The sequence below is a fragment of the Euprymna scolopes genome, chromosome 45 (genome assembly GCF_053919585.1).
Source record: "Euprymna scolopes isolate OS-2025 chromosome 45, ASM5391958v1, whole genome shotgun sequence".
In the NCBI taxonomy this organism is placed as follows: Eukaryota; Metazoa; Mollusca; class Cephalopoda; order Sepiida; family Sepiolidae; genus Euprymna; species Euprymna scolopes.
This window is the reverse complement of record NC_136526.1, coordinates 30,345,051-30,367,850: the sequence shown is the minus strand read 5'-3', so window position 1 is coordinate 30,367,850 and position 22,800 is coordinate 30,345,051. Positions and strand designations below refer to the sequence as shown.

Sequence of the window (22,800 nt, the reverse complement as noted above, 5' to 3'; positions counted from 1 at the left end):
TGCTGCTACACTGGATGTTTAAGAATCCAACAACTAGTGATTTGTGAAATCATTTACTAAACATCTATTTTTCATTAGAAGTCGAAATGTATGAATCTTACTAAGAAAGCTGACAAATATTTAAATCCTCGACAATTCTTAATTTTCTGACAGTTTATGTAAAGTGGCAGAATATTGCAAATGAAAAGTCAATTGACCATTCACACTATGTTTATCCAAGGAAAATCTCAGTAAAAGAGAATTACTGAATTGGAAGAAAATAGTTTTATTCATGCAAAAATTTACATTATTAAAAGATATTCAGACATCACCAAGAATGTAGTAAGCTTGAATATTTTAGTCGGATTCTTATTCAACCATAAGAAACACATTACTGAGAAGCTTCTGGACTACACTGAGAAGTAGGGTTTCTTGGTTATAATCAGGGGTGCGGATTCAGAGTTGGAGTCGGAAGGAGTCAGAGTTAGAGTCGGAATTTTTTATCGGACTCCGACTCCTTGAGTCCAATAAATTTATTTTTTTACATTGTTTTCCTGTTTGGTTTTACCAGTGTCTTTTTTAAATTACATTTTCTAACCAAACAAGGCACACATTGCCATTTTGATGTAGGGGGCTACTATCAGGGACCTAAGTTGCAGGGGTACTTTGTAGGGAGTTAAGCAGCAAGGTGTCTGTTTACATTACACTTGAATTTCTGCATGTCAGCACAGTTGGGGAAGCAGGAACCCAGAAGAGAATTCCAAAATCTAGCAGTTCTGGGGAAGAAACTGTAGTTAAAATTGAGTGTAACTGCAATCACGGAGGTGGGCTCCATGTGCGAACTTGAAACCCGAGTGATGGGAGACGAGAAGGTTCAAATGCGCATTAATTTGCATAAATGAGATAATATAAGGCCGGGAGTTAAGATGTTTGAGAAAGTCGAGCTGTTGAGTTCTCGAGAATTGGATGGAACCTGATTAGAGCAGAGAGTGTCGCTGAGGATCAAGTCCAGTTTTTTTTTTTTTCGATTAGAAGCTATTTTGGCCGGATTGGCTCCATATTTAACAAGTGGTCTGAATCGAATCTTTAAGTTCTGCAAACTGTGAAGGTTGAAGATATGAAGTGAGTCAGACTTTTTTTATCTTTTTGTTTGTTAATCCCAGTGGGATTCGTTGAATTTCTTTAACTATCGTCGTCAAATGAACGTGTTGAAATGCAGTTCGGTCTACTTGTTTGTATTAAAGTCGTTTTTAAATGTGGAATTTGGAATGTAATTCGCTTATATTTGTTAAAGAAAAAGTTGTCGCTGTTAAAAGAACTTAAAGATTTGATTCCGACCACCTGTGTGTATTAAATTCATCGTTTTTCAACGAGAAATTTAGAGGGAAATCCTGTTGCATTGAAAAGAAAAAAGTTATCATTTTTAAACGAAAAATATTTTACGTGAGTCAGATTTTATTGTGTTTGAAAAAGTCATCATTGTTAAAAGAACTTGAAATGCGATTCAAATGACTTGTATGTATAGAAGTCATATTACAATGTGGAATTTAAAATGGAATCCTGTTGTGCTAACAAGGAAAAAGGGTGTCGTTTTTAAACAATAGATTTATTTTATAAAAGTACAATTCGAGTCAGATTTTATAGCGTTTGAAAAAAAGTCGTCACTGTTAAAAGAACTTAAAATGTGATTTGGACGACTTGTATGTATTTAAAAGTTATTTTTAAATACGGAATTTAACATGAAATCGTGTCATGCTGAAAAGGAGTCGTTTTTGAACGATAGTTATTTTGATGCGAGTAGAATTCAAGTCGATTTTGTTTTTGAAGAAAAAGTAGTCGCTGTTAAAAAGAATTACAATGCGATTGAGTCGACTTGTATGTAAAGTCGTTTTTAAATGAGAAAAAAAAATAATTTCTGTGTCTAGCCATGTAGCCCCAAGTAGTATCTGTCTTTGTCGGAGAGTAGTGAGAGCTAGCTGTGTCTAGCAGAGTAGTGAGAGCTAGCTGTGTCTAGCAGAGTGTTGAGCGCTAGGTGTGTCTAGCAGAGTGTTGAGTGCTAGGTGTGTCTAGCGAAGTGTTCAGCACTGTTTCTAGCGGAGTGTTCAGCGCTAGCTGTGTCTAGCAAAGACGGATACTACTTCCCTACCCAGTTTATGATCCTGAGATCAGTGGAGGGGGCGTGTAGTGAAAATTGAATATGACTGCAGTCATGGAGGTGGGCTGCATGTGCGAACTCGAAACCCGAGCGATGGGAGACGAGAAGGCGACGAATCAGCAGATTGGAGGGCGCATTAATTTGCATAAATGAGATAATATAAGGCCAGAAGTTAAGATGTTTGAGAGTCAAGCCATTTGGTTCTCGAGAACCGGATGGAACCTGGTTAGAGCAGAGAGTGTCACTGAGAATTGAGTCCAGGTTTTTTTTTTTTTTGATTAGAGAAGCTCTTGGAGTAGAAGGCTTTCTTACATCTAGTTAGTATCAAAGAATTAGTATTTGCTTTGAGGTTACACTCCTCAGAATAGGATTAAGATTGGAAGATGTGGTTACGTTTTTAAAGGAGGTATGTATGAGTATGGGGTGTAGATTAAAGGTACTAGGGTTAAGAAAAGATCAAATATGGTTTGTGGATTAGTGACTAATTGGAAAATTATAGTATAAGGCTTAGGGTGCATTTCAAATGCACTTTGGGTGTTAGTTTTCATGTAAAGATAATCACCAGTATTTTATCCCATCTAAGTGAAAGAAAGATATAGTTGCTAGTTAATATAGATCATTTATAATCTGGGCACAAACTGTGGCTAATAGTTATCTATTTCATAGATATTCTATAGAGTATAAATACAGATTAAACTAATGCATGCCTTTGTAATAGAAACCTATAAATGTTTAGTATTTCTCGATTTTTAAAAGGTCAGCCTACTAAAGTTTAGGACCGGAAGCTAACCCCCCCCCTCTCAAGGTACATGCAAAGTATGTGATTTTTATCAGCTTGGGGAGAAGAGCAATTGTTTTTTTTTTGTCCAGTTGGAACAAGAGAGATAATATAACTTACAAGAATACAGTATAAATATACAATATAGAAATATAAGGATTTGGTGAGGATTTAGGAGTATAAGGATTTTTAATGTTTATCATGCAAAACAGACGGGCAAAGCATTATTCCTTTAAAGCAAACATTTAGAAATAACATTTGTGCCAGTTATTTTAGTAATATATATCAGTAACAATATGCATGTAGCCAGTATAGGCCTTACATGTAAACATTACACTTCATCATAGAATTATGATTTCCAAAAAGAGGGAAGCAGTATAAGTAAATAAGAGCAGGTTTAGTGAATAACCAATAACTTAACGGCCCTGTCAGTGGGGCATTAGAATACACCGACTGCCCCCCTGCAGAGGGTAAAAGTCCCTCAATGGGGGCCCTGGATATGACCTTAAACTATATCCAATGGTAAGGCCCCAGCTTGTGGGCTTTAGGGAGTGTGGAGCCATTGCTCCCAGGTCCACTCTGACCCAGAGTGGTAGTACCTGTTAGGGTTCCAACTATGGGTTAAATAGAAACCGACTTGAAAACAACAAATATATTCTATTAAAAATTTTTTCTTCAAAATCTTTGGATTCGGCATTAAATAACCCGAAAAGGGTTGATATGCCGTAAAACAAAAAACAACCAACCAACCAAACAATAACTTCCTAAGCACAATTTAGCAGTTTTTGTGTGTTTTTTTTTTCCTTTACTTTTAGAGATATATCATATTTTGTACTGTAATGCTTCTACTTCATCAAGGTATTTCTGTCTATTGGATCACTGCAAATCCTGTCTAGACAGCTGTTTTTGATTTGGTTGTGACGTAACACAGAAGCAATGAAAGTTCTGTCTTTGAGTGGGATCACTGTGAATTATATTGGATAAGAATCGAATTGTAATCTGAAAGTTATCCAGTTCCTGAATCAAATGGAATTTGGTAATTAGATTAGTCCCGGATTGATCCAGAATTACAATCTTATCCTTCCCTAAAAAAATAACAAGCATAAATCAATAAGAAGCAACCCATGGCACTATAGCCCTTTATAGCTTTTTCCTTTTTTTTCATAGGAGTCACCACTTATCAAGGCCCAAAGGCCACTCGAGGATAAGGGTTACTGAGTGTACAGAAGTCAATGGGACAATATCGTAAGTAATTGTTAGTAGTGAAAATTTGGCAAATTGGATCACTTAAGGGGATAGCTAATCAAGAATTTGTTTATGTTGGACTTATGATCAAATTGTAGTCAGCTGAAAAGCAGGAAAATGGAAAAGAGTTCCACAGACGCGCAGTTCTAAGAAAGAAGCTTTGTTCATAGAATCTACGTTTAGGTTAGGCACAGATAAAGAGTGGGGGAATTATTGATAGTGGTTTCAGATAGACAAGTGTTTTTCATGAAAGTTTGGTGAAGGGGTACCATAGATTGGAGCTCAGACGAGCACCTGCCATGAAAATAGTGATAAAGCAGAGACAAGCCTGCATGTCTCTTCCGTGGGAAAGAAGTTGCTGGGAAGAGAAAAGGGCACTCCTACTAGGTTACGAAATCTATTTTGAACTTTCTTGAGGCAGGATAAGAGTTTTCTAGCAGCTCCTGCCCAGATGTGGCAACAGTACTCCATCTTTCGATGTATCTGGGTCTTACATAGGTGCATTAGCAGTGAGATATCTACTGGAGCGCTAGAAAGATCCTACCATTTTTTCAGCAGTTTTGGCAACGGATTTGATGAACATGTTCCATCTCAGATCAGGAGTTAAGATCAAGCCCAGAAGCTTGTCAAAACATGAAGTCTCCCCAAAACAAGAACCATTCATTTTAATTGTTGCTAGATAGAAGATCAGAGCATTGATGATATAAAGATAGAAGTATGGTTTTAGATGGATTAAAATTAACCAGCCACTTTCTTTTCCTATTGCATCATGGGCTCCAAATCAGAGGGGAGAGAATTTAGTCATTTACAGCCTTTTATGTGTTGTCATAGATGGTAGTGTCATCAGCATAAATGTATACAAATGACCTTAGGATGTGATTTGGAAGAGAGTTGGGCCCAGGATGGACCCCTGAGAGACTCTGCGCATTAATACTGTGGGCTTCTGATTTCTATCCATCAAACACTACTCTTATGAACCTGTCAGAGAGAAATGATTTAATAATTTAGAAAACATTTTCAGCTATACCATAGTTGGATATCCTATGGAGTAGGTCTTTATGCTATACCCTTTCAAAGACCTAGAAAGGAAGCCTCTATTGAGAGATTTGCTAATCCTATGAGATATAACCGTTAGCACATCTGTAGATCTAGCAGAACGGAAACCATATTGCATTCCACTAAGAAGGTTATTTTTGCTGAGGTGGTTAACTACTTCTCCATTTAACATGGATTCCAGCAACTTACTCATGACGCACAGGAGACTTATTGGTCTGTACTGAGAGGGAGATGATTGATCACCTAAATTCTTAAATACAGGGCATACAGCTGAGGTTTTCAAGGGTGCTGGGAAGCAATTCTCTTTAAGACAACGCTTAAACAGCTTTGTATGTATGGGAACTAGTTTTGGTTGAAGTTTTTTCAGCACTATAATTGGAATGCCATCAGGGCCAGTTGCTTTACTGGAATCAAGGCTTTTGATTAGTTTGGCAACATCACACACAGATATTTGTATGTCGCATCGCGTGTTTTCTGATAAAAGAGGAAATATTGGGGGGGGGGCTGATGACCTTGGTCGCATGGGGTTTAATTAGTTGCAAAGTTTTTGGCTAAGAGTTTGGTTTTCTCTGATGCTGATGAGATTACCTCAGGTCCATTGATGATGCTTGCGATAGAGCACATGATTCTGTTTAGCAGGATCCTGTTTGCTATTTGCTAAAACTGATGGGAACCAAGCCCCTGCTCAGTTACTTTGGACTTGGACTGAACATACACCTCTCGTGCATTTTTTATTACTCTTTTACAGTGATTGTTGGCAGTTCTGGAATCAGCTTTAGTCTCAAAACATCTTCATGTTTATTCTTGGATCCTTTTCCATAAAGGCAATATTATCTTGTAAAAGATTTCTTCTCTGTATAATATGCGTCTTTACTCCCCCTCTTCTGATGAGAAGTGTTTCGTCTTGAAATGCCATGGCCTAAAGAAGTTTCCCTATCCCGAAATATTGTAGTCCCTTTTGAACTGATAGCATAATAAAATTTAATTCTAAATTTTTTATCCCTCTGTTATCTTATTCTATAAAATTAGTTCATATTTTTAATGCATTTATAGTGTATTTTTAACCATATTTTCAAACTCCCATTCTTATCTGAATTGATTTTAACTTGCCAGTCTACTACCCATGTTATACAATAAAATACGATAATGAAATTTTGTAAGGGGGGCTTCCAGTAAAAAATAGCTTTAAGTTCATTAAAAATTTTAACCATCCCTTAATCTTCCTTTAAAATCGATATTACTAAAAAATTAATTTATTCTATTGTATTATTTTATTCCATTTCTATATTCCGTGCTATCTACCCATTTGAAACTATTTTTTCCCAGATTTTTCTCGCATGTCATTTGTTTGTAATGTATTAATAATAGTTAGCAACATATCCATATACATAAGAAAAATTGGAAATATGCATGTCTTTTCTAGCATTTATCACCTTTGGTAAATGAGTTTGTATGTTTTAAATTATTAAGACAAAAATCAAAAATTATATCGTTTCAATTAAATAAAAGACGGAAGTATTAAAATCAAAGCACACATTTGGCTCTGAAAGCAGACCCTCCCTCCTTCCATCCCTCTTACTGCTCTCAAATAAACGCTAATCTTTACACCCCAATTCATTCCATGTTGGAGACACTGGTCTTTTAGCTAGACCAACATGGGTCGCTCGAAGAACACCAAGTTAAATGCATCTATATATCTGTGTTGAGTGAAACTCTTTATGTAGATCTAGTCCCACCATTTCTTTTATTTTCTTTGCTTTATATTTTCTTACATATTCAAATTATTATCAATATTCTATTCATTTATTTTAAAACAAATTAGTTATTAGAGCAGATTGGTTTTCTTACAGTTCTTGAAAGATACAATTTCTTTCTTTACTTTATATTCTCTTACATATTCAAGTAATTAAAATATCCTATTCATGTATTTTAAAATAAAGAAGTTGTTAGAGCAGATTGGTTCTCTCACAGTACTTGAAAGATACAATTTCTTGTAAATATTTGGGGGGGGGGATCTATCTCCAACCCTGCGCTTATTTATGTAGAATAGAGAAAAACTTTAAAATAAGATTGCAATATCTTCCTCTATGCGGAAGCGTAGAAATACCTGCTGTAGAAACCAGTCACATGATTACCCCTCTCCGTGTGATGGACCTGTAGATCTTGTCAGATCATCCATCTAAGAAAAAGAAAACTCTGATAATAAAACTGGGAGAGGGAGGCCTCCTCAGTCATGGTTGACGACCTTCCTTGAGTTGGTGACTCGAACAAATTCCTGGGTTGCAAACCTAACTTGCTTAAGGAGTAGATCTCTTCCTATCGCGGGCTTTCACACTTAATTTTTCTCTATTAGTCTATCATTGTGCTTGGTCTTGTTTCCTGACTACGACATTGAACGTCATTCCTCTATTCCCTATTTTAAATTTCTCTCTTTCTCTCAGAAACTGAGAAAATTAGGTTTGCTTGCATGCCACTTGTGCTCACTAGACTTGTTTGAGGTTGAGGGTAACTGATTGACAGTTTTCCTGGCTGCTGTTTCTGACTAACAGTACAGGAGCCCTAACTCTGGTAATGTTTAAACTGGCTGCTCAATCATCAGTTGTATTATCTCAGGATAGTTGTAGTGCCATGTTGCGCATGGAAAGGGACCCTGCTGGTGGACTTTCACAAGATCACACCTTCTAGACAGGACTCGGCTAATAAACCACTAATAAACAGGCCCATTTTGCTCAACACTCTTCCCCTAACCTGACATTAAACAAAAACATAATTAAATGACAATTCAAACAAATATCATGATAAAACCAGACAATCACCCAAACAAAACCAATTCCCCTCTGCCCTTGAGGCTCTCACAAATATCAGTGAGATTAGGGCTAATATAGATGATGTAGAGTCTTACTTTTTAGTAAACTCCCTGGATATCTTGAAATTAAGCGAAACAAGCTTACACTCTTCAATCCCCTCTAACCACTTTAACATGATGATACCTCCCTCTTTGCTGTAAATACTCAGATAAATATATTCATGCGATTGAAGTTTATATTTGCAGCATCCTCCAAAATCTAGAACTAGAGAGAAAAATCTTGAATCGGATGACCAGGCTTTTGTGTGGTTTCAACTAACATTTCATCGCTGCATTAGTTACTTATATTTTCTCTACCGCTTTTTCGCATGTCAGAATTGTACTCTAATCGATTATATCTCTGATAATATAGATACAGTGCTCTCCTCAGATAGTAACACCCAAATACATGTGTTTGATGACTTTAATGTCCACCATAAAAATTGGCTGGGTTTCTCAGGTTACACAGATGCAGCTGGACGCTCTATTTATAGCTTCTCTATAGTCCATTTCCTCACATGGACAGTAATGTTTCCAACTGGCCTACCAAATCGTGGGCCTCAACAGGCTTCACTTCTAGACCTATTTCTCACAACAGTACCTGAGCATTGTGTGACTAATGCCCACAGTCCACTTAGAAATGCAGATCACCTAATGGTATCAGTTGACATCATATTTAAATTCCAACCTCAAGGTGAGGAATCATTACTCAAGACAACAAGGTACTACAACAGGGCTGACTGGGAAGCCATTGGAGAACACATCCGAGATGCCCCATGGACTGATATCTTCTCTTTTGCTACTGAACAGTGTGCCAATGAGACATGTGAATGGTGCAAAGCGGGAATTGAAGCACATGTTCCCACACAGAGGTATTATAGCAAACCCCACTCACCTCCATGGTTCATTACAGATTGTACAGCTGCTATTGCACAAAGCATGCACTCCGCCAGTTTGTACGTCATAAGTCAAATACAAATAGGCAAAACTTCGTAGATGCTAGAAATCATTGTAAGAGTGAAATAGCAACAGCAAAAAGAAAGCATGCTGAAATATTCAGGGAACGCATTGGATCGCAAAAGATAGAAATTTGTGATTTCTGGAAAATCTATAATAGTGTAGTGAATAAAGGACAATCAGTAATTGCTCCACTGAGCAACAACCAGAAGGTTGCCTGCACGGCAACGGATAAGACGGAATTGCTTGCCTGGCGATTCGCCTCCAACTCCACCTTAGAACAACTCCCTCCCAAATTTTCCTATGCAAAAAAAAAAATTTAAAAATTATCCCTTCTCATGTCTGTGATATCATAAAAAATTTAGACACCTCAAACGCATGTGGACCTCATCTCATCCCTGCTATATTAATTAAGAAATGTTTAACTGAGCTAGCCCCCATACTTTTCAAGCTCTACAATAAATGCCTTGCTGAATCTTGCTACTCTAATAGCTGAAAGATGTCCTCTGTGGTACCATTGTACAGTAATTCTGGTGAAAGAATAGACCCTCTCAATTATTGCCGTATTAATCTCTTCCTCCTCTTCACTAACGTCTTTGAGACCTTCAAACACTAGTTCACCAACTCGCAAAAGCAAATCTTCTCTCTGACAAACAGTATGGATTCAGGCAATGTCGTTCTACTGCATATATTTTAACATTCATCTCTGAACACATTTACCATGTACTGGATAAAGCAGGCGAAGCCAAAGCTGTAGCCATTGATATATCCAAGGCCTTTGACAAAGTCTGGCATAAAGGGCTGCGAATGGAAATTAAATCATACGGTATAACTGGACATATACTAAATATAATCAGATCCATCTTAGACAATAAAAGCACACAGGCTGTCATTGATGGACGTACATCCAAGCAGCATAACATTAATGTGAGAGTGTTTCAGGGGTCGATCCTTGGACCATTATTATTCTTGATATTCATAAACCACCTCCCTGATAATATTGTGTCTGAGGTGACTATATTTGCTGATGATACAACGCTCTATAATATGCATGAGGGAAGAAAAGATGTACATAAATCTAAGACAATGGCAGAATCGTTAAAAAATGACCTCCAGACCATTATGGAATAGGGATGCAAATGGATGGTAACATTTAATGCTAGTAAAACTAAGCTGCTCTCCTTTAACAATTACAAGATGCCTATCCAAGCGCCAATATAGATGACAAAGAACACCCTACCTGAGAATTCTACCTTCAAACTTTTCGGCCTAACATTTGCAGGCAATATGAACTGGAACAAATACTTAGAGGACATTGCAAAGACTGCTGCAAAGATGGTGGGTTCCCTCTATCGAGCTAAAAGACTACTCACACCTGAGAGTATTCTGTACCTCTACAAGACCACCATTCGCCCATGCATGGAGTATTGTTGCCACATCTGGGCTGGTGCATCTACCACTAGTTTCTCCCTCTTCTCAAAAAAAAGTTGTTAATCTAATCGGTCCCACTTTATCAACTAAGCTCCAGCCTTTGACCTATTACCACAATGTTGCATCTCTGTGCCTGTTTTACAAATATTTTAATGGAATGTGTTCTGATTAACTCATTGCACTTGTATCCCCTTGCCATACATATCCCCCACATACCCACTTAGCAATAAGATCTCACCCCTTCACTGTTGAGGTCCCTAGATGCTAGAAAACTTTCTATTCTAATAGTCTCTTCCCTTGAACAGCTACACTTTGGAATTCCGTCAAAAATGATATACATGAAAAGTAATTATAAAACACATGCTGAATAGGAGTGGGAGGCTCGTATATAGATCTGCAGAATAGATTTCCAAATAGGGGTCGGGATTCGGAATTGAAGATATCAAAGGAGTCGGAGTTGGCATCCTAGGAATTCTAAGAGTCAGATGGTAAAAGTCTGATTCCACAACCCTGGTTAGAATACCAAACTTTAATGCAAAAGAACACATCACTTCTCATATTAAAGAAGTACATCTTGCCACCATGGACCATGGTTATATTGTTAGGATTAGGGTTGCAACACATAACAGTGAACCAGTCTTAATTTCATAAACCCTATGATGAATGTTACTACAAATAAGAAGTAGAAAATTAGGATACAACCTACAACCCTAATCTAATCAGAAAAAGAATAGAAAACAAAAGAAAAAAATCTCTCCCCTACAAAAAATTACATAAAAAAATAACTGAAAGACAAGATTTTTTAAAGATTTTCTTGCAAAAAAAAAAGAAAACTATTTTATTTCAAAAAATGAAGAAATGTTTTATTTTAAAAAATGAATGTTTATTCAGAAAACTGTTTTATTAAAAAAAATAGGAATGTTTATTCAGAAAACTATTTTATTTTAAAAAAATGAATGTTTATTCAGAAAACTGAATTATTTTAAAAAATGAATGTTTATTCAGAAAACTGTTTCATTTAAAAAAATGAATGTTTATTCGGAAAACTATTTTATTAAAAATAATGAATGTTTATTCAGAAAACTGTTTTATTTATGAATAAACATTGATTTTTTTTAAAACTGTTTTATTTAAAAAAATGAATGTTTATTCAGAAAACTGTTTTATTTAAAAAAATGAATGTTTATTCAGAAAATTGTTTTATTTAAAAAAATGAATGTTTATTCAGAAAACTGTTTTATTTTTAAAAAAATGAATGTTTATTCAGAAAACTTACGTTATATATTTCTTGTCATTGCCGTTTACAATATATGATTATTTTTACACGATAAACACATCTACTTCTCTGCAAAACATGGCTGCTAGACAATTACAGTGGATAATACAGCTATTTATATATTGATAACTTCTTGTCTCTGCAAAGTCGAAAACCTCTAAAAGTCGTCATTTTAAAGAAAATTCTGAAGGTGGATCTAATGTAAAAATATACCAAAATTTCTTACACGTTCTTCATGTGTACAAGGAAAATAGTATATTAAACTTGATTTTTTTATAATAATTGTTATTAAAATCACATGAAATGATCAATAGCAACTGGCAGAGAGAAAGAGAAAATCGTCTTATCTTCTTTTGTAAAGATATTTCTTGTAACAGATTGCCATCAGTTCCGACCCAAGGTATTCGTCCTTAAAGTCCAGTAATAAATGTTAGTAATGCCACAAATTAAATAGCAATAGAAAGGAATAATAAGATGTGGTTACGTTTTTAAAGGAGGTATGTATGAGTATGGGGTGTAGATTAAAGGTACTAGGGTTAAGAAAAGATCAAATATGGTTTGTGGATTAGTGACTAATTGGAAAATTATAGTATAAGGCTTAGGGTGCATTTCAAATGCACTTTGGGTGTTAGTTTTCATGTAAAGATAATCACCAGTATTTTATCCCATCTAAGTGAAAGAAAGATATAGTTGCTAGTTAATATAGATCATTTATAATCTGGGCACAAACTGTGGCTAATAGTTATCTATTTCATAGATATTCTATAGAGTATAAATACAGATTAAACTAATGCATGCCTTTGTAATAGAAACCTATAAATGTTTAGTATTTCTCGATTTTTAAAAGGTCAGCCTACTAAAGTTTAGGACCGGAAGCTAACCCCCCCCCCTCTCAAGGTACATGCAAAGTATGTGATTTTTATCAGCTTGGGGAGAAGAGCAATTGTTTTTTTTTTGTCCAGTTGGAACAAGAGAGATAATATAACTTACAAGAATACAGTATAAATATACAATATAGAAATATAAGGATTTGGTGAGGATTTAGGAGTATAAGGATTTTTAATGTTTATCATGCAAAACAGACGGGCAAAGCATTATTCCTTTAAAGCAAACATTTAGAAATAACATTTGTGCCAGTTATTTTAGTAACATATATCAGTAACAATATGCATGTAACCAGTATAGGCCTTACATGTAAACATTACACTTCATCATAGAATTATGATTTCCAAAAAGAGGGAAGCAGTATAAGTAAATAAGAGCAGGTTTAGTGAATAACCAATAACTTAACGGCCCTGTCAGTGGGGCATTAGAATACACCGACTGCCCCCCTGCAGAGGGTAAAAGTCCCTCAATGGGGGTCCTGGATATGACCTTAAACTATATCCAATGGTAAGGCCCCAGCTTGTGGGCTTTAGGGAGTGTGGAGCCATTGCTCCCAGGTCCACTCTGACCCAGAGTGGTAGTACCTGTTAGGGTTCCAACTATGGGTTAAATAGAAACCGACTTGAAAACAACAAATATATTCTATTAAAAATTTTTTCTTCAAAATCTTTGGATTCGGCATTAAATAACCCGAAAAGGGTTGATATGCCGTAAAACAAAAAAGAACCAACCAACCAAACAATAACTTCCTAAACACAATTTAGCAGTTTTTGTGTGTTTTTTTTCCTTTACTTTTAGAGATATATCATATTTTGTACTGTAATGCTTCTACTTCATCAAGGTATTTCTGTCTATTGGATCACTGCAAATCCTGTCTAGACAGCTGTTTTTGATTTGGTTGTGACGTAACACAGAAGCAATGAAAGTTCTGTCTTTGAGTGGGATCACTGTGAATTATATTGGAAAAGAATCGAATTGTAATCTGAAAGTTATCCAGTTCCTGAATCAAATGGAATTTGGTAATTAGATTAGTCCCGGATTGATCCAGAATTACAATCTTATCCTTCCCTAAAAAAATAACAAGCATAAATCAATAAGAAGCAACCCATGGCACTATAGCCCTTTATAGCTTTTTCCTTTTTTTTCATAGGAGTCACCACTTATCAAGGCCCAAAGGCCACTCGAGGATAAGGGTTACTGAGTGTACAGAAGTCAATGGGACAATATCGTAAGTAATTGTTAGTAGTGAAAATTTGGCAAATTGGATTACTTAAGGGGATAGCTAATCAAGAATTTGTTTATGTTGGACTTATGATCAAATTGTAGTCAGCTGAAAAGCAGGAAAATGGAAAAGAGTTCCACAGACGCGCAGTTCTAAGAAAGAAGCTTTGTTCATAGAATCTACGTTTAGGTTAGGCACAGATAAAGAGTGGGGGAATTATTGATAGTGGTTTCAGATAGACAAGTGTTTTTCATGAAAGTTTGGTGAAGGGGTACCATAGATTGGAGCTCAGACGAGCACCTGCCATGAAAATAGTGATAAAGCAGAGACAAGCCTGCATGTCTCTTCCGTGGGAAAGAAGTTGCTGGGAAGAGAAAAGGGCACTCCTACTAGGTTACGAAATCTATTTTGAACTTTCTTGAGGCAGGATAAGAGTTTTCTAGCAGCTCCTGCCCAGATGTGGCAACAGTACTCCATCTTTCGATGTATCTGGGTCTTACATAGGTGCATTAGCAGTGAGATATCTACTGGAGCGCTAGAAAGATCCTACCATTTTTTCAGCAGTTTTGGCAACGGATTTGATGAACATGTTCCATCTCAGATCAGGAGTTAAGATCAAGCCCAGAAGCTTGTCAAAACATGAAGTCTCCCCAAAACAAGAACCATTCATTTTAATTGTTGCTAGATAGAAGATCAGAGCATTGATGATATAAAGATAGAAGTATGGTTTTAGATGGATTAAAATTAACCAGCCACTTTCTTTTCCTATTGCATCATGGGCTCCAAATCAGAGGGGAGAGAATTTAGTCATTTACAGCCTTTTATGTGTTGTCATAGATGGTAGTGTCATCAGCATAAATGTATACAAATGACCTTAGGATGTGATTTGGAAGAGAGTTGGGCCCAGGATGGACCCCTGAGAGACTCTGCGCATTAATACTGTGGGCTTCTGATTTCTATCCATCAAACACTACTCTTATGAACCTGTCAGAGAGAAATGATTTAATAATTTAGAAAACATTTTCAGCTATACCATAGTTGGATATCCTATGGAGTAGGTCTTTATGCTATACCCTTTCAAAGACCTAGAAAGGAAGCCTCTATTGAGAGATTTGCTAATCCTATGAGATATAACCGTTAGCACATCTGTAGATCTAGCAGAACGGAAACCATATTGCATTCCACTAAGAAGGTTATTTTTGCTGAGGTGGTTAACTACTTCTCCATTTAACATGGATTCCAGCAACTTACTCATGACGCACAGGAGACTTATTGGTCTGTACTGAGAGGGAGATGATTGATCACCTAAATTCTTAAATACAGGGCATACAGCTGAGGTTTTCAAGGGTGCTGGGAAGCAATTCTCTTTAAGACAACGCTTAAACAGCTTTGTATGTATGGGAACTAGTTTTGGTTGAAGTTTTTTCAGCACTATAATTGGAATGCCATCAGGGCCAGTTGCTTTACTGGAATCAAGGCTTTTGATTAGTTTGGCAACATCACACACAGATATTTGTATGTCGCATCGCGTGTTTTCTGATAAAAGAGGAAATATTGGGGGGGGGGGCTGATGACCTTGGTCGCATGGGGTTTAATTAGTTGCAAAGTTTTTGGCTAAGAGTTTGGTTTTCTCTGATGCTGATGAGATTACCTCAGGTCCATTGATGATGCTTGCGATAGAGCACATGATTCTGTTTAGCAGGATCCTGTTTGCTATTTGCTAAAACTGATGGGAACCAAGCCCCTGCTCAGTTACTTTGGACTTGGACTGAACATACACCTCTCGTGCATTTTTTATTACTCTTTTACAGTGATTGTTGGCAGTTCTGGAATCAGCTTTAGTCTCAAAACATCTTCATGTTTATTCTTGGATCCTTTTCCATAAAGGCAATATTATCTTGTAAAAGATTTCTTCTCTGTATAATATGCGTCTTTACTCCCCCTCTTCTGATGAGAAGTGTTTAGTCTCGAAATGCCATGGCCTAAAGAAGTTTCCCTATCCCGAAATATTGTAGTCCCTTTTGAACTGATAGCATAATAAAATTTAATTCTAAATTTTTTATCCCTCTGTTATCTTATTCTATAAAATTAGTTCATATTTTTAATGTATTTATAGTGTATTTTAACCATATTTTCAAACTCCCACTCTTATCTGAATTGATTTTAACTTGCCAGTCTACTACCCATGTTATACAATAAAATACGATAATGAAATTTTGTAAGGGGGGCTTCCAGTAAAAAATAGCTTTAAGTTCATTAAAAATTTTAACCATCCCTTAATCTTCCTTTAAAATCGATATTACTAAAAAATTAATTTATTCTATTGTATTATTTTATTCCATTTCTATATTCCGTGCTATCTACCCATTTGAAACTATTTTTTCCCAGATTTTTCTCGCATGTCATTTGTTTGTAATGTATTAATAATAGTTAGCAACATATCCATATACATAAGAAAAATTGGAAATATGCATGTCTTTTCTAGCATTTATCACCTTTGGTAAATGAGTTTGTATGTTTTAAATTATTAAGACAAAAATCAAAAATTATATCGTTTCAATTAAATAAAAGACGGAAGTATTAAAATCAAAGCACACATTTGGCTCTGAAAGCAGACCCTCCCTCCTTCCATCCCTCTTACTGCTCTCAAATAAACGCTAATCTTTACACCCCAATTCATTCCATGTTGGAGACACTGGTCTTTTAGCTAGACCAACATGGGTCGCTCGAAGAACACCAAGTTAAATGCATCTATATATCTGTGTTGAGTGAAACTCTTTATGTAGATCTAGTCCCACCATTTCTTTTATTTTCTTTGCTTTATATTCTCTTACATATTCAAATTATTATCAATATTCTATTCATTTATTTTAAAACAAATTAGTTATTAGAGCAGATTGGTTTTCTTACAGTTCTTGAAAGATACAATTTCTTTCTTTACTTTATATTCTCTTACATATTCAAGTAATTAAAATATCCTATTCATGTATTTTAAAATAAAGAAGTTGTTAGAGCAGATTGGTTCTCTCACAGTACTTGAAAGATACAATTTCTTGTAAATATTTTTTTTGGGGGGGATCTATCTCCAACCCTGCGCTTATTTATGTAGAATAGAGAAAAACTTTAAAATAAGATTGCAATATCTTCCTCTATGCGGAAGCGTAGAAATACCTGCTGTAGAAACCAGTCACATGATTACCCCTCTCCGTGTGATGGACCTGTAGATCTTGTCAGATCATCCATCTAAGAAAAAGAAAACTCTGATAATAAAACTGGGAGAGGGAGGCCTCCTCAGTCATGGTTGACGACCTTCCTTGAGTTGGTGACTCGAACAAATTCCTGGGTTGCAAACCTAACTTGCTTAAGGAGTAGATCTCTTCCTATCGCGGGCTTTCACACTTAATTTTTCTCTATTAGTCTATCATTGTGATTGGTCTTGTTTCCTGACTAGGACATTGAATGCCATTCCCCTATTCCCTATTTTAAATTTCTCTCTTTCTCTCAGAAACTGAGAAAATTAGGTTTGCTTGCATGCCACTTGTGCTCACTAGACTTGTTTGAGGTTGAGGGTAACTGATTGACAGTTTTCCTGGCTGCTGTTTCTGACTAACAGTACAGGAGCCCTAACTCTGGTAATGTTTAAACTGGCTGCTCAATCATCAGTTGTATTATCTCAGGATAGTTGTAGTGCCATGTTGCGCATGGAAAGGGACCCTGCTGGTGGACTTTCACAAGATCACACCTTCTAGACAGGACTCGGCTAATAAACCACTAATAAACAGGCCCATTTTGCTTAACACTCTTCCCCTAACCTGACATTAAACAAAAACATAATTAAATGACAATTCAAACAAATATCATGATAAAACCAGACAATCACCCAAACAAAACCAATTCCCCTCTGCCCTTGAGGCTCTCACAAATATCAGTGAGATTAGGGCTAATATAGATGATGTAGAGTCTTACTTTTTAGTAAACTCCCTGGATATCTTGAAATTAAGCGAAACAAGCTTACACTCTTCAATCCCCTCTAACCACTTTAACATGATGATACCTCCCTCTTTGCTGTAAATACTCAGATAAATATATTCATGCGATTGAAGTTTATATTTGCAGCATCCTCCAAAATCTAGAACTAGAGAGAAAAATCTTGAATCGGATGACCAGGCTTTTGTGTGGTTTCAACTAACATTTCATCGCTGCATTAGTTACTTATATTTTCTCTACCGCTTTTTCGCATGTCAGAATTGTACTCTAATCGATTATATCTCTGATAATATAGATACAGTGCTCTCCTCAGATAGTAACACCCAAATACATGTGTTTGATGACTTTAATGTCCACCATAAAAATTGGCTGGGTTTCTCAGGTTACACAGATGCAGCTGGACGCTCTATTTATAGCTTCTCTATAGTCCATTTCCTCACATGGACAGTAATGTTTCCAACTGGCCTACCAAATCGTGGGTCTCAACAGGCTTCACTTCTAGACCTATTTCTCACAACAGTACCTGAGCATTGTGTGACTAATGCCCACAGTCCACTTAGAAATGCAGATCACCTAATGGTATCAGTTGACATCATATTTAAATTCCAACCTCAAGGTGAGGAATCATTACTCAAGACAACAAGGTACTACAACAGGGCTGACTGGGAAGCCATTGGAGAACACATCCGAGATGCCCCATGGACTGATATCTTCTCTTTTGCTACTGAACAGTGTGCCAATGAGACATGTGAATGGTGCAAAGCGGGAATTGAAGCACATGTTCCCACACAGAGGTATTATAGCAAACCCCACTCACCTCCATGGTTCATTACAGATTGTACAGCTGCTATTGCACAAAGCATGCACTCCGCCAGTTTGTACGTCATAAGTCAAATACAAATAGACAAAACTTCGTAGATGCTAGAAATCATTGTAAGAGTGAAATAGCAACAGCAAAAAGAAAGCATGCTGAAATATTCAGGGAACGCATTGGATCGCAAAAGATAGAAATTTGTGATTTCTGGAAAATCTATAATAGTGTAGTGAATAAAGGACAATCAGTAATTGCTCCACTGAGCAACAACCAGAAGGTTGCCTGCACGGCAACGGATAAGACGGAATTGCTTGCCTGGCGATTCGCCTCCAACTCCACCTTAGAACAACTCCCTCCCAAATTTTCCTATGCAAAAAAAAAAATGTAAAAATTATCCCTTCTCATGTCTGTGATATCATAAAAAATTTAGACACCTCAAACGCATGTGGACCTCATCTCATCCCTGCTATATTAATTAAGAAATGTTTAACTGAGCTAGCCCCCATACTTTTCAAGCTCTACAATAAATGCCTTGCTGAATCTTGCTACTCTAATAGCTGAAAGATGTCCTCTGTGGTACCATTGTACAGTAATTCTGGTGAAAGAATAGACCCTCTCAATTATTGCCGTATTAATCTCTTCCTCCTCTTCACTAACGTCTTTGAGACCTTCAAACACTAGTTCACCAACTCGCAAAAGCAAATCTTCTCTCTGACAAACAGTATGGATTCAGGCAATGTCGTTCTACTGCATATATTTTAACATTCATCTCTGAACACATTTACCATGTACTGGATAAAGCAGGCGAAGCCAAAGCTGTAGCCCTTGATATATCCAAGGCCTTTGACAAAGTCTGGCAGAAAGGGCTGCGAATGGAAATTAAATCATACGGTATAACTGGACATATACTAAATATAATCAGATCCATCTTAGACAATAAAAGCACACAGGCTGTCATTGATGGACATACATCCAAGCAGCATAACATTAATGTGAGGGTGTTTCAGGGGTCGATACTTGGACCATTATTATTCTTGATATTCATAAACCACCTCCCTGATAATATTGTGTCTGAGGTGACTATATTTGCTGATGATACAACGCTCTATAATATGCATGAGGGAAGAAAAGATGTACATAAATCTAAGACAATGGCAGAATCGTTAAAAAATGACCTCCAGACCATTATGGAATAGGGATGCAAATGGATGGTAACATTTAATGCTAGTAAAACTAAGCTGCTCTCCTTTAACAATTACAAGATGCCTATCCAAGCGCCAATATCGATGACAAAGAACACCCTACCTGAGAATTCTACCTTCAAACTTTTTGGCCTAACATTTGCAGGCAATATGAACTGGAACAAATACTTAGAGGACATTGCAAAGACTGCTGCAAAGATGGTGGGTTCCCTCTATCGAGCTAAAAGACTACTCACACCTGAGAGTATTCTGTACCTCTACAAGACCACCATTCGCCCATGCATGGAGTATTGTTGCCACATCTGGGCTGGTGCATCTACCACTAGTTTCTCCCTCTTCTCAAAAAAAAGTTGTTAATCTAATCGGTCCCACTTTATCAACTAAGCTCCAGCCTTTGACCTATTACCACAATGTTGCATCTCTGTGCCTGTTTTACAAATATTTTAATGGAATGTGTTCTGATTAACTCATTGCACTTGTATCCCCTTGCCATACATATCCCCCACATACCCACTTAGCAATAAGATCTCACCCCTTCACTGTTGAGGTCCCTAGATGCTAGAAAACTTTCTATTCTAATAGTCTCTTCCCTTGAACAGCTACACTTTGGAATTCCGTCAAAAATGATATACATGAAAAGTAATTATAAAACACATGCTGAATAGGAGTGGGAGGCTCGTATATAGATCTGCAGAATAGATTTCCAAATAGGGGTCGGGATTCGGAATTGAAGATATCAAAGGAGTCGGAGTTGGCATCCTAGGAATTCTAAGAGTCAGATGGTAAAAGTCTGATTCCACAACCCTGGTTAGAATACCAAACTTTAATGCAAAAGAACACATCACTTCTCATATTAAAGAAGTACATCTTGCCACCATGGACCATGGTTATATTGTTAGGATTAGGGTTGCAACACATAACAGTGAACCAGTCTTAATTTCATAAACCCTATGATGAATGTTACTACAAATAAGAAGTAGAAAATTAGGATACAACCTACAACCCTAATCTAATCAGAAAAAGAATAGAAAACAAAAGAAAAAAATCTCTCCCCTACAAAAAATTACATAAAAAAATAACTGAAAGACAAGATTTTTTAAAGATTTTCTTGCAAAAAAAAGAAAACTATTTTATTTCAAAAAATGAAGAAATGTTTTATTTTAAAAAATGAATGTTTATTCAGAAAACTGTTTTATTAAAAAAAATAGGAATGTTTATTCAGAAAACTGTTTTATTAAAAAAAATAGGAATGCTTATTCAGAAAACTATTTTATTTTAAAAAAATGAATGTTTATTCAGAAAACTGAATTATTTTAAAAAATGAATGTTTATTCAGAAAACTGTTTCATTTAAAAAAATGAATGTTTATTCGGAAAACTATTTTATTAAAAATAATGAATGTTTATTCAGAAAACTGTTTTATTTATGAATAAACATTGATTTTTTTAAAACTGTTTTATTTAAAAAATGAATGTTTATTCAGAAAATTGTTTTATTTAAAAAAATGAATGTTTATTCAGAAAACTGTTTTATTTTTAAAAAAATGAATGTTTATTCAGAAAACTTACGTTATATATTTCTTGTCATTGCCGTTTACAATATATGATTATTTTTACACGATAAACACATCTACTTCTCTGCAAAACATGGCTGCTAGACAATTACAGTGGATAATACAGCTATTTATATATTGATAACTTCTTGTCTCTGCAAAGTCGAAAACCTCTAAAAGTCGTCATTTTAAAGAAAATTCTGAAGGTGGATCTAATGTAAAAATATACCAAAATTTCTTACACGTTCTTCATGTGTACAAGGAAAATAGTATATTAAACTTGAATTTTTTATAATAATTGTTATTAAAATCACATGAAATGATCAATGGCAACTGGCAGAGAGAAAGAGAAAATCGTCTTATCTTCTTTTGTAAAGATATTTCTTGTAACAGATTGCCATCAGTTCCGACCCAAGGTATTCGTCCTTAAAGTCCAGTAATAAATGTTAGTAATGCCACAAATTAAATAGCAATAGAAAGGAATAACTACTGTGATGATAGGAACAAAATGTAAACAGAGAAAGGGGGTCATAAACTTGTCAAAAACATATGACATTTAATAGCATAATCCAAGCGTCAAATGATTACCCATAAAAACAAGTGAAGCATGCATGGTCCCCCATGAGTGCACAGTGAACGAGCCATAAAAAAAATGACTAAGTTCAGCATTTGCACCCCCCCCCCACACACACACAAATTAGCTCCAAAAGTCCCCAGGGGACGTCAAATCCTGGTGAAAATGAACAGACGGGCCTTAACATATGTAAATTGGAGTTCTGCAGCATGCAAAAAAATGACTGTCCATCATTAAGCCCCAAAAGTCCCCAAGGCCTTAACATATTTAAATTTAAGTTCAGCACCATGCAAAACTGTTAAATAGACATACACAGAAAATTTTGGACAAATATGGTAAAATAATCCCAAAAATAGAGTGTTTTTAAGCCCTAAATGAGCCCCTGGGGCACAACCAAGCAAAATATAGACAAACAAAATTATATAGAAATCAGTTAAAACTTTTCAGAAAGTTTTATAAAAATCCAAGGCATCAATTTTTTAATAAGCACAAAAGAGTCGATTTTAGCCATTTTAACCCGAAAGACATGCCTAGGAGGCAACCGGAGTTTTCTTGGAAAATCCGTTCTGTTACTTTTTTTACTCATACCATGTTTAATGTTTGTGCAAAATCTCAAAAAATTCCAAGTTGTAGTTATTAAGAAAAGTGCAGACAGACGAACGGACAAGGGTGAATTTACAGGTCGACCCTCCTTTTGTCGGGGGAGCAATAAAAAACTATCACAAAGGGGAAGGCACTTTTGCATCTGTCTCCCCAAACAAGAGACGTTGAAGGTAAGTAATATTTTCTTATATTAAAAAATAAAAACAAAAAAAAAAACGAGTTTTCAATCTCTATCGAAA

The 22,800-nt window shown here is 35.9% G+C and overlaps 1 long non-coding RNA gene across 1 annotated transcript in view; it reads right to left on the bottom strand.

The window, feature by feature from the left end:
- Positions 1-22,800, bottom strand: part of LOC145269338 (uncharacterized) — an 83,812-nt gene that overhangs the window by 26,188 nt on the left and 34,824 nt on the right. The gene's annotated exons all lie outside the window — the stretch shown is intronic.